The sequence below is a fragment of the Pseudonaja textilis genome, chromosome 2 (assembly GCF_049901715.1).
Source record: "Pseudonaja textilis isolate UNSWEBS1 chromosome 2, rPseTex1.2, whole genome shotgun sequence".
NCBI classification, from domain to species: Eukaryota; Metazoa; Chordata; class Lepidosauria; order Squamata; family Elapidae; genus Pseudonaja; species Pseudonaja textilis.
Window position 1 is genome coordinate 49,107,210 of NC_141991.1, and position 13,097 is coordinate 49,120,306.

A 13,097-nucleotide genomic window follows, 5' to 3' on the forward strand; every position below is an offset into this window, starting at 1 on the left:
ACAAGGAAGAAATATAGCAATATAGCTCTTCCTCTGCTCCTCTAACTGCAGGGATATTCTAGATTATGCTCTCTCTAACCAGGGGTGGGATTCTACCAGTTCACACCTATTGGCTAGAACTGGTTGTTAACATTCTAAGCAGTTGGGAGAACCAGTTGTTAGAAGAAATTACTGGCCTAATCCTATAGGGAAGGCAGGAAGGAAACATTCTGGTGTTGCTTACAGAAACTGCCTCTCTGTTAACCTTTATTACATTCTTGGCAGGACTAGACTTCCTGTCTCAGGAACTTCTCTGGAATTTTTTTTCTCCTCCTTTGCTGGTACTTTGCTTGTGTGGAGTGACCATTCAAAGTTACAATGGCACTGAAAAAAGTGACTTATGACCATTTTTCACACTTACGACTGTTGCAGCATCCCCACAGTCATGAGAGGCCAGGCGAGGAGATGCGTGCCTTGATGTGCGTGACACTGAGTTGGCCACGCCCACCAATAACATCACTGCCCAGCCAATAACATGACCACCAAGCCACGTCCACCCAGTCACATGACCACCAAGCCACGCCCACCAACTAAGCCACGCCCACAGAACTGGTTGTTAAAAAATTTGAGTCCCACCCCTGTCTCTAACCCTAAACCATTAATTCGTAACCATTACTATTTTGCTACTGTTGAAGACATCTTACCACAGTAGGTGCATCCAGCAATCTATGCAGAAATTGTATGTTTAAGCTACAAGTGTTACACTTTACACTATAATTACACTACCTCATTAGGTCTAATTTTTAGTACTGTATATGCCAGCTGCATGATTAGTTTCCACACTGGCTATTCACACTTTTGCAAATTATCTATAGGTGACACCAACACGGCACAGCTATAATCTTTGCACTGAGGGGAACAACTTTAAAAATAGAGACAAAGTGGAAAATAAAAGAGATCATTACACTGAATACATTTCTAATCTCTTCTTCTTTAAACTTTTTTTAAATGTGCATCTGTGTGTGTCTCACTATTAGTAGCAAGATAAAGTTTCCTCCCCACATTGATAGTTGTGTGAGGACTTTAAGAAAGGTCACCATCTCTGAATCCCACAACCCAGGCCATGCTGGGTTTTTGATATCAAATGCAAAGTAATATCAGGGCAGCAACACTGCAATATCTTTAAGAAGCTGCAATATCTTTAAGAAGCAAGCTGGAACTGTTTCCAACTGCCAAGACTTCTGCAGATCTCAGCTTATCTCAACCAATCCGGGGAAGGCTACCATAAAAAGAGAAGTTAATGAGATACTTGGGACTTTGCAGACATTTCTCAATGGAATCTGATGTTCTGAGAATAACACGAGTTAGGTATTATAAGTCTTTCCACCAATTGTGTCTGATACACAATGATACATATCCATTAACCTCTTTGTGGATATGTTTTAAGTCTGTTAACAAAGTTAGGTGACTTTTTTTCCCTTCCTTAAAGTAACAGCCTTCAAGAATGGATGCCCTCCAAGTAAGGTAAGGAGATGATGGAAGTTGTAATGAGAAGTCTTCCTTCTGAACTTGGTTTATTTGTGTCAGACATTTTATTACCCAAATAGGTAATATCATCAGTGCAATAGGGATGGTTCCCTACTTGAGTGAGGAAACCTCTGTAAGTGAACAACCAAGTCCAGAGAGCACCAAGGACTCCACAGTTCAACCCTGAACTCATACATTTTCTTCTATTGGAAGTTTTAATGCAGTATAGCTGTGTGACGCAGGAACGGGCTTTGAGGGGCTCTTTTCATAAAAATCTGCCCAGCAAGTTATTTGGTTTCACTGACACAGGGTGGGTAGACAATCCCTCCAGTCTGTCCATGACCTTTTATCGATTTTCTATTATACACTGCTCAAAAAAATAAAGGGAACACTTAAAGAACACAATGTAACTAACTCCAAGTCAATCACACTTCTGTGAAATCAAACTGTCCACTTAGGTAACAACACTGATTGACAATCAATTTCACATGCTGTTGTGCAAATGGAATAGACAACAGGTGGAAAGCAAGTAGCAAGACATCCCCAATAAAGGAGTGGTTCTGCAGGTGGTGACCACAGACCACTTCTCAGTTCCTATGCTTTCTGGCTGATGGTTTGGTCACCTTTGAATGCTGGCGGTGCTTTCATTCTAGTGGTAGCATGAGGCAGAGTCTACAACCCACGACAAACTACATGAGGGTGGTATGAGGGCCCGACGTCCACAGGTGGGGGTTGTGCTTACAGCCCATCACCATGCAGGACATTTGGCATTTGCCAGAGAACACCAAGATTGGCAAATTCACCACTGGTACCCTGTGCTCTTCACAGATGAAAGCAGGTTCACACTGAGCACATGTGACAGACTTCACAGGGTCTGGAGACACCATGGAGAACGTTCTGCTGCCTGCAACATCCTCCAGCATGACCAGTTTGGCAATGGGTCAGCAATGGTGTGGGGTGGCATTTCTTTAGGAGGCCGCACAGCCCTCCATGTGCTTGCCAGAGGAAGCCTGACTGCCATTAGGTACCGAGATGAGATCCTCAGACCCCTTGTGAGACCGTATGTTGGTGCAATTGGCCCTGGGTTCCTCCTAATGCAAGACAATGCTGGACCTCATGTGGCTGGAGTGTGTCAGCAGTTCCTGCAAGACGAAGGCATTGATGCTATGGACTGGCCCACCCATTCCCCAGACCTGAATTCAATTGAGCACATCTGAGACATCATGTCTCGCTCCATCCACCAATGCCATGTTGTACCACAGACTGTCCAGGAGTTGGGGGATGCTTTAGTCCAGGTATGGGAGGAGATCCCTCAGGAGACCATCCACCACCTCATCAGGAGCATGCCCAGGTGTTGTAGGGAGGTCATACCAGCACGTGGAGGCCACACACACTACTGAGCCTCATTTTGACTTGTTTTAAGGACATTACATCAAAGTTGGATCTGCAGTGTTGTTTTCCACTTTAATTTTGAGTGTAACTCCAAATCCAGGCCCCCATGGGTTGCTAAATTTGATTTCCATTGATAATTTTTGTGTGATTTTGTTGTCAGCACATTCAACTATGTAATGAACAAAGTATTTAATAAGAACATTTCATTCATTCGGATCTAGGATGTCTTAATTTTGTATTCCCTTTATTTTTTTTGAGCAGTGTAATTGATTTTCATCCGATTTTGTTTTCTCAAATCTCTAGCCAGTGTTGGCAACTTTAAGCATTAAGGCAGAGGCCTCGTCTGCTTACACGGTTGCGTGTTTAGATGGAAAGCATCGCCTGCTACCAGCCCCAGCCATACTTTAACGAGTGACCTTTATTGGGAATTAGGTTCCCTCACCCACCTATGTCTCACGCGACATAATCGCTCCCTTGGCAGGCGCGCCAGCCTCGGCATTTTTAACCCTTTAAGGCCCGAGGGATGAATCTGAAAAGGGCCTAAATCGATCCACAGCAGCGCCGCCAAATCCTGCTTCGCGATAGACCCGCTGCCAAACTCTGGAGACATGGCCGACGGGGCCAGCCGGGAAAAAAAAGCTCCGGGAACCGAGAATCGGCTCCCCCGAGGACCCTCCCCCGCCAAGGCCCGGGTTCCAAAGGAGGGTTGCCGGTGGCTACCGGGCCTCGGGGGTCCTTTACTCCCCGGGGGAAAAACCCACACACCGCTAATTCGCCTAGACAGTGTCGCAGCCTCCGCTCCAGCACCCCTCACCGCCAAGCGCCTTCTCAGTCTCATCCATTTGCTTCCCTCCGTTTACTGCAGCGGCTGCTTGTGATTTCCTAACCGTAGCCAAGCCATCCTCCCCGCTCCCTGTTTTGCATTGCGGAGACCTCCGTTAGAAAGGCTACCCGCCGTGCCCACCCTGCTCCGGCAATCTACCTGGGCGCTGCAGCGACGAATAACCTGCTCCCTGGCACCTTCTTCGGTCGGTCTTTTTCTGATTCGGCAGTGTGTTAAAGGCAAGGCTAGTGCGTAATTTCCTCGCCCTCCGACGGAAAAGGCGAGTGGATTGGCTAAAGACGAGAGGGACGTGCTGTGGTAGAGCGCCGGGCATCAGCGCGATGGTTTAATTATGGCGACCTCAAAGCCAATCCCCGCCTCTGTTCCTTTGTTAGAATATCATTCCCCAATAAATCCAGATGGGCTTGCCTTTGAGTCAAATTCAAGGGTAGCCTTAACCTGGCAGCTTTTTTAACGCGAGGGTCCATTGCCGGTCAGCTTGCTTATTTCGCCACACGCAACATAAAGCAATTGAATTCAGTGGGGCTCCTTGAGAAGACCACTTTAAGATTTAGCATTGAACCTCAGTGCAGCTCTTCAACCGTCTGCACGGAAACCTCCACGAGAACGGGACTGCAGCTTTAACATGCCCATTCCAGCTCCCGATTTTCATTACAATTATTCATGTTGACCCCTTTGCTTTATGTTGAAACCCTGTAGGAAGTATTTACACTTGTGATGCTTGTAGCCAAGATAAAAGCAAGGTTACTCCAGCAAACAGACTAAATGGGTTTAAGACCAAAGAACCTTTAGAGGTTGTGTTTGCTGACATAATTGGTCCTAAGAAACCAAGTTTGGGAGGTGCATGCTATATTTTGAGTATTATGGATCATTACTCAGGATATGGTTTCTGCTATCTTATGAAAAACAAAACAGAAACATTCCAACATTTCTTTAACTGGCTAAGGTTTGCTGAGAGAAAAATGAAAGTAAAATAATTACTTTAGTAACTGATAATGGGACTGAGTTTGTTAACAAAAGATTCCAAACTATGTTAAAATTGGCTGGTGTTGAGCATAAACATTCTGCACCTTACAGACCACAACATAACTTTGTAGAACGAAGAGGGCAAACATTACAAGCCATGGCTCACACTATGTTACTGATTCAGGTTTACCTGAAACACTGTGGGGTGAAGCCATAATGTGTAGCAACCATGTTTTAAACAATGTAGTAAATACAACTGGAGAATTGCCATTCGCTCTTTGGCATGGCAGAAAACCAAATTTAAGTTATTTACACACATTTGGAGCTCCAGCATGGGTGCATATTCCCTCACAAGTAAGACTGAAAGGACAACATAGAACTAAGTTATTTTTTGTGGGTTATGAGGCCAACCATAAATCATTTAGATTCTGGGCACGGCTCATGTTTATTGCAATGCTAATGCAAAATTCTTGAGCATGTTGGATGGGATAAACTGGAACAGGAATCCAGTAATGATATTATTATTATTGACACCCAAAAAGATGATATCAGTAAACAACAAATAGCCATTAAAGAGGAAGAACAGGAGGTAATAGAAGAACAGGAGCAGGTGGCACAGGAAAGTCCACCAGTAAGCCCTGTATTACCAAGACGTTCAACCCAAGTAACATGACCACCTGATAGATATCAGGCTAGTGTTGTATGCCAAGTGAATACAGTTCCAAGTAATTATAGTGAACTGAAAATGTATCTTGCTACGGATCAGGCTGCTTGGCAGAAAGCAGTGGATAAGGAACTGGAATCATTAAAAAGACTGGAGGTGTACGAAAATGTTAAGTTACCACCAGGTAAACATGCCATAAGATGTAAATGGATATATAAACTAAAGGCAGGTGTAGATGGGACTGTTACCCATAAAGCCAGGTTAGTAGCACAAAGGTTCAATCAGACAGCAAATGACTATGATGAGGTGTTTGCACCTAGTCTGAAGGCTACTACATTAAGGGCAGCATTAGTGTGGGCAGCTAAGGAGAAATACATTGTAAATCATTTAGATGTAGAAACGGCATATCTGCATGCACCATTGCAACACACTATATATTTAAAGAAACCTTTAGGTCTCAAAAATAATAATACTGATGAAACAATTGATTTCTGGAAATTGAAAAAAAAGTCTTTATGGTTTGAAGCAATCAGGATATGAGTGGAACGAATGTATAGTTAAAGAATTAACTAAGATAGGCTTTGTAGCTGGCATGGCTGATCCGTGTTTGTTTAAAAAGGAAAGTAATGGTATGATTTCATTATTGTTATTATTTACAGATGACATAGCATTAATCACCAAAACTGAACAAGAAGCTACTGAGATAATTTCACTATTGGAAAAGAAATTTAAAATAAAACAATTAGGAGAAATCAAGCAATATCTTGGTTTAAAGGTAAATAAAGAGGATACAAGATCTCACAGGCAGAAAAAATTAACCAATTACTAAAAAGTTTTAAAATGGAACTAAAATGGAACGGCTAAAACACTAATGAGCCAGGAGTTTAGCCATAGTGATGTTCAAAGTCCTATTTTTGATAAGAATATTTATCAGTCTTTGATTGGTAGTTTATCTTATCTCAATAATTGGTCAAGGCCAGATATTGCATACTGTGTTAATCAATTAGCAAGATTTAACGCTGAGTCAACTGAAAGGCACTGGCAAGCTGCCAAACGTGTGTTAAGATATCTGAAACAGACAATGCATTATTTGTTGTATTTGGAGCCAAAAGATGAATTGAATTTAACTGCATATGCTGATGCAAGTTTTGCTACAGACATAAATACACGAAAATCTACATCGGGTACTGCTGTATTATTGGGAAAAGCATTTATTGGATGGAGATCTATTAGAAACATCTAAGTTTGTCAACAATGGAGGCTGAATTCTCATGTTTGTCTTTACTATGTACAGATTTAGTTTTGTATAAACAATTATTAATTGATATGGGAATTGATGTAAAAGATCCTATTGTTGTTTATGAAGATAACCAATCAGCAATACAGATGGCTTCAAATATTGCTGTTAAAACAAGAACGAAACACACAGATTTAAGATATTTAAATGTGAGACAATGTGTGCAAAATAAGATGATTAGGCTAGAATACTGTATGTCAGAAACAATATAGCAGATCATTTTACAAAGGCCCAAGACTCTATAAAGCATAAGGCATGCTGTGAAGATTATGGACTTAGAATGTAAGGTTGTATATATTATCTTACCCAAAAGGGGAGAATGTTAGGAATATGACCCAAACAGCTATTTGGGTTAGAAATATATAAACCAGGATAAACATTTTAGTACTATGTTTTTAAGAGATTGCAAAAACTGCAATTGGGTGTGGTTTTTCAAAAGATGGAGCCAGAAACCTGGATTGTTTTAGTCTGAGTCTCAGAAGAGAGTGTGAGTGTATCTTGTTTCCTTCTGTTGGAATGTATTGCCGTTGCTCCATTTCTTCTAATTGACTGATATTACTGGATTTAATTTAAGTCTGATACTGAACTGTTTTTGACACTGGACTTTGATATTTGGATTATCCCTGGATTGAAAGCTGACTGATTTACCTGTGAATGACTTTGGACTGCTTATTTTGGACTTTGCTTAAACCTTTCTGGAAGTAAAAACCTACATTTACTGTACAGTGTATCTGTGTACTGTGTGTGTATTATTCAAACACTTCTCTCAAATACGTCTCCCTGTATGCGCTCATTCTCCTAATGGGGAATTACCTCAACAATATACATGATATCTCCTCTTCTTTAGAAGTGGGAGTTAAGTTTTGCTGTCTTAGGGTCTAAATTGGGTGTCAAATTCAAGGCCCACAAGCCAGATGAAATTGAGTTTGACACCCCTGATCTAAATGGTATTTAGCAAAAAGTGACAACTCTGAATTTTCTTTGATTGCTAAGGAATTCTGGGAGTTGAATTCCATACCTAAAGTCCCTGCAACCAGACCCATCTTACAAAATCAATGCTTTTCAGAAAGTTGACATAAAAAAGTTTTAACTGCAGTGGAGAAATTAAAAGAAAAATAGGGATGTATTCTCCACAGGATACAAAATACATTCATATTTGGGTTTAAGTCACTCTCTTTTTCATACATTTCCTTCCTGATCTTAGTACTTTCTGTATATTTTTGTATGCACCTTGATCAAAATGAAGTGATGTGATACTGCACTTTTTGAGACCTTAGTCATTATCCAAGTATGTTCTATGACATGTTAAGCTGCTGCCTTTTACTAATCCTGATGTAGGGTTCAGCATCTTGTACAAGCCTTGCAAAAGTGCACTTTAGCCTTAGATGACCTTTTTCAGTACTGTACCATCCAGTGCTTCTTGTGGTGATCTTAATACCACTAGATGGCAGCACGCCCTAGTAGTTGCCTATTTGGGCAGACCTTGAGTTTCAGTCCTGCCTTAGGCAGAATGTCCTTGAGCCAGCCACATTCTCTCAGCCTAGAAAGGAGGCAATGGAAAATCACTCCTGAAAAATCTTGCCAGGAAAGCTGCATAGACTTGTTCAGGCAGTCTCCATGAATTAGACTTGATTAAGACAAAAAAAAGTTATTCTTAACCCCAACATAGCAACCCTACTCCAAATCAATTTTCCTTAAACTGGGGATCTTCTAGCTGTGTTGCACTGCAACAACAACAGCCAACCTGCCTATAAAGGATGAAAGTTATAACTCATATCAGAAGACTGTGTTTCTAGTTTAACAGATCCAATCCTTTAGTCAGCATTCCCTAACCTTTCCAAGCTGGCAGCCCGCCGAGGGGGGAGGAAGAGGGGATGGTTTTGGACGAGTGGGGCTGTGAGCATGCACATGCCAGCCCCCGCTCAGGCAGCCCAGTTGTGAATAGCCCATGGCCTATGGCCCACAGGTTGGGGACACCTGTGAATCAACAAAATCCTAGACTTACTTTTGAGCAAATGACCAAATGGTTTGCTTGGTTATTATGCCTTAGCATATTGTGTGAATCCAATGTTGTTAACTTAGATTCCAGAAAGCTGTAGTTTAATTAGCAAATCAAGATTATGCAACCCATAATTTAATGAGCTAGGTGCTGAATCATATAAACCCAGACACATCATTAAAAGCCCAAATCACAAGAATATGGCTGATTTTCTTTAGCCATGTCATGTGTGCAACTTCATTGGAGAAGTCAATGATGCTAGGAACGGTTAGTGGATCAAGAAGAAGAGTCAAGCAAAGTTCTATCTGGCTTGATACCATCAAAGCTGATACAAAGATGAACATCTAACAACTGAAGAAGCTGTGCTTGACAGGGAAGTATGCAGATGACTTTCCTATAAAGTCACCAAGAGTCGGATCCAACGGAATGGTTAAAACTAAGTTTAATGTGCTATGTGAAGCCAGTTTTTGTGGCGTACTTTGTGATTAATTATATGATATATGGATTGTATAATATACAAAGTGAAAAAGCAATAAGAACCAGTTAACACAATAAATAGCTATGAAGGAACAAAAAAGAATAATTTTAAGGATCTCATTAACAAAATGCATTGGTTTTGCTAATAGTTGCTATTAATTTGACATGCCCAATATAGGTAGTGTAGTCCTCAATTTATAATTGTAATGGAGCCTGCTCATTACGGTTGTAAGTTGTGACAGTTGTAAAGCGGGTCATCACATGACTGACCCAATTTTACAACCTTTTTTTGAAATGGTTGTTAAGTAAACCCTGCAATTGTAAGCAAATACCATAGTAATAAGTGTACTTCATATTTGTTAAGCAAACCAGTTGTTTGTTAGGGGACAGTTTTGTTGAAAACCAAAAGTAAATGCCAGTTTTGGGCAAAAATCTAAAATGCAGTCACATGACTGCAAGATGTTGCAAATAGCCCCAAATGTGGGCTGGTTGCTGAGCGACCAACATGTGATCACGTGACCATGAGAGGGGTTGGAACTTTGGAACTACATCATAAGTGCCCCTGGGGAGGTCTGCTGTAACTTCAAATAGTGACTAAGTGACTATTTGTAATTTGAAGACTATCTGTAACCATTAAGTTAGGTTGGCATAGTAGAACTTGGACCATCATAAGGTTAAGATTAACCATCAAAAATAGTTTGGTTTGAGGCGGGGGAGAGCTTTGTAAAGAAATGAACATCAAATTTACTTTTGTTCCTATTTCTTTTACAGCTGAGAACATCTCCAAATCTCACTAGCTATTCCTCTGCTTCAGAACTTTAAATATTTGTGGTTCCTAAACTTTCTGATAATCCTGTTATTCCTATAAGGTTTGGCCCACATATAAAAGCTGAGGAATTCCCTGAATCCATTCTGAATTAGAACAGCCAGCAGCTCCAGGTAATGCAGGCCAAGCCTGTGTAGATTTTCTTTAACAGAAGACAATTATTCCAGTCACAGGTAAATCTGAAGCAACAATTCTCACAGTACATTTCTCTGAGTCCATTTCTAAAATTTTCCCTTCACTGTTTTTTTTTTAAACAGCTGCCAACCTTTCTAACAATATCACTGAATACAAATAGGTCCCGAGGCACTCCAGGAGTGTAAAATATTAGATACAGCTATCTAAGAAAAAGGCTTTGTAACTATTCATACTAACAATGAATTTCCTACCCTCCCTTTTGGGAGAAAAAAGTTGAGAAGCCATTTATTCACAACTCCACAATACATGTTGACTTATAAAACACTAATACAAATCAAATTAGCAACTAAATCCCTGTAATAATAATTAATAACATCTAAGGGCAAGGTATGGATTAAAAATATTGTATTGAATGTAACACTTTCTATGTTCCACAATTATCATTTCAAATGCTTCTGAAACAAGCTTTATTGCTTCTCTTCATTCAACTATTGCTTCTATTTTTTTTTCTTATGTCAGAAATAATACCCAGATTGCTTTTAGAAATATTTTGCTTTTAGTACATTTTTGGAAAATCCTTCATGCCTTCATATATTGTATAGTTGTTTCTTGACGTTCCTACAAGTAGTATAGAATTGTAAACCCCAATTACTGGTTTTTTTAAAAAAGCCAATTATATTCCCTTACTGTTTTAAAGGAAAATATAAAAAAAAAATGGATCTGATTTTTAAAAGGGAAACTTGCTAGACTGAAAGCACAGGATGGTCATTCTTTCCACACTTCCCCTAAAGTCTGCATCTATTCTTCTTACATTCCCATGCTAGAGGACCAAATGGCTCTTCCCTTATCTGTAAACTCAGACTTCCTCTGGAGGATGAAAATAATTGCCAGGTGGTAACACAACTGCATCTCTTCTCCTTGGAAACTTTTTTTTATAACTTCCCTGTTTTGCTGTCAGTTCCCCACGTGGCCTTGAATTTCTCCTTCTCTCAGGATGTTTAGAGCAACACATAAATATCTCTAAAAAGGGCAGGCAAAAGTATTTGTAAACTAGAGCCATGAGATATTAAGAATGTTTATTGGGAAAACAGGATCCGTTTAGCATCTCTTTAGATTGGACCATATCTTCTCTTCCCTCCAATCTTTATACTTTTTCAGATAAGCACCTGAACTCCTAAAATTATAGAGGGTTACAAGGAAAACCAATAGGATTTAGGACTTCTAAACAGAAAGTGACTAAGAAGATACAGGACCCATGTATATAAAATTATGCATAGTATGGAAAATATGAAGAAAAAGAAGTATTTGTCCCTCATGTGCATACTGATTTAGGGCCATCTATTAAAAATAAAATGTGAGATGGCTAAAATGAAGTACTTCTGTATTCAGTGCTTAGTTAAACTGTATTTTGATACCATGAGAGTTGGTGATGGCTACTAATGTAGGTAATGTAGGTACGAACCAGACACATTCATGGAGAAGCCCATTTGCATTGGCTACTAAGTCCATAATTGATTGACAATTAATTAAAAATTATTTTTGATTCCTAGTGACTACATACACTTTCTCCATGACAATCTATCTTTAATCTGATTTGAGTCCACCCACTTTGTTGCTGGTTGTCCTTTCCCAGAGAACAGAGTCTCTTTCTATAATGTATTCAGAGAAGGCCAAGTAGCCTGGGCATTTGTGTTTCATGTGAGAACTGTTCTGCTTGAGAGTTTTGCATATGTACATTTTTGGCATGAATGGGGTGTGTGTGTGTGTGTGTGCGTGTGTGTGCGTGCACTTTTATTTGTACATTAGGCAGCTAGGTGGTGACATGATAATTGCTGTCTGCGTTTCCATGATAACCCTTTTCCTCAATTTAATACGTGAGTGAAGTTCACTAACTATTACTTTTTGACTCATCTATATTCTTTCCATTGTGGCAGTCTCCCAATCTCAGTCTTTGGTTTTGGTTTTTGTATCACATAACAAATGCTTTAGCCATGATGTTGTGTCACAAGCTGCTGTATATGCATGCCCTGTCAACCAGGATAAGCTTCTTTATAATAAACAACATTCAGGAGGACTTATTTGTTTGTTTGTTCGTTCATTCATTCATTTACAATATTTAGTTTATTCAAAGAAAATTAAAATGCAAAACACTGAAATATATAAAAACAAAAGAAAAAAACACAACAAACAAGACATTAAAAAGAAGAAGTGTCTTTGAAAAAAAAGACTTAACACATGTACCTGTAGAAGCCTCTCTAATTGAATATTCTTTAATATAATACAACAATGTTAGTTTCCTACCCTCTGCAAAACAGGCCAAAAGAATTTTAAACTACCTATTAAAATACTTAATCAATTTACAAATGGCTAGGTTGTCATCTATATACTGTATGAATAACAATATAGTTAACAGGAAAAACAATAATAATAAACATATATAAAAGTAATAAAAATCATTAGCAATAATAAAAGAGAGACAAGATTGAAATTCCAAAATCCTCTGTTAACAAACACTTATTGAAATCAACTCATAGAAAATTTACCATGGCTTCAATCAGATCATCCCCAAAATTAACCCTAATTGGTCCCAGATCAAATATCCATGTTTTTTTTTCCTTAAGGCTATCTCTTATCAATTGCTGATTGATTAAATACAATAATTGGTCTCCCAAACCAGTCTATCTTCCCCCCAAAAAGCCAGATTCACAATTAAATGTAATAAATTCATGCCCCACTCTCCTTCTAATCCCCTAAAAAGGACCTAATCTACCCCTTTCTACCCAGAGGGTTCTCTACTATTATATAAAAACATAAGGATTAAACTTAAACTAAAAATAAAAACTAGACAGAAGATAAAAGACATAAATAAAATACTACAAAAAAAACCAAACACTGCAACTTAATTAAAAGATGGGGAGGGCACAACAGGGTGAGGAAGAGGCGGGATCTCTTACTAACCCATCAATCACCTCCACTGTGATGCTCCCCCAT

General features: G+C 39.4%; 1 protein-coding gene across 3 annotated transcripts in view; it reads right to left on the reverse strand.

Annotated features, from left to right (window-relative positions):
- Positions 1 to 4,034, reverse strand: part of ABHD6 (abhydrolase domain containing 6, acylglycerol lipase) — a 40,632-nt gene extending 36,598 nt beyond the window's left edge. The window contains exon 1 of one of the 3 annotated variants that reach the window (XM_026723513.2): positions 3,881 to 4,033. The gene's annotated coding sequence lies outside the window, so the exon portion shown is untranslated. Of the gene's footprint in view, positions 1 to 3,862 lie in introns of all 3 variants that reach the window. The other 2 variants (XM_087923801.1, XM_087923802.1) reach the window with 2 other exon arrangements.
- Positions 4,035 to 13,097: the final 9,063 nt, after the last annotated feature.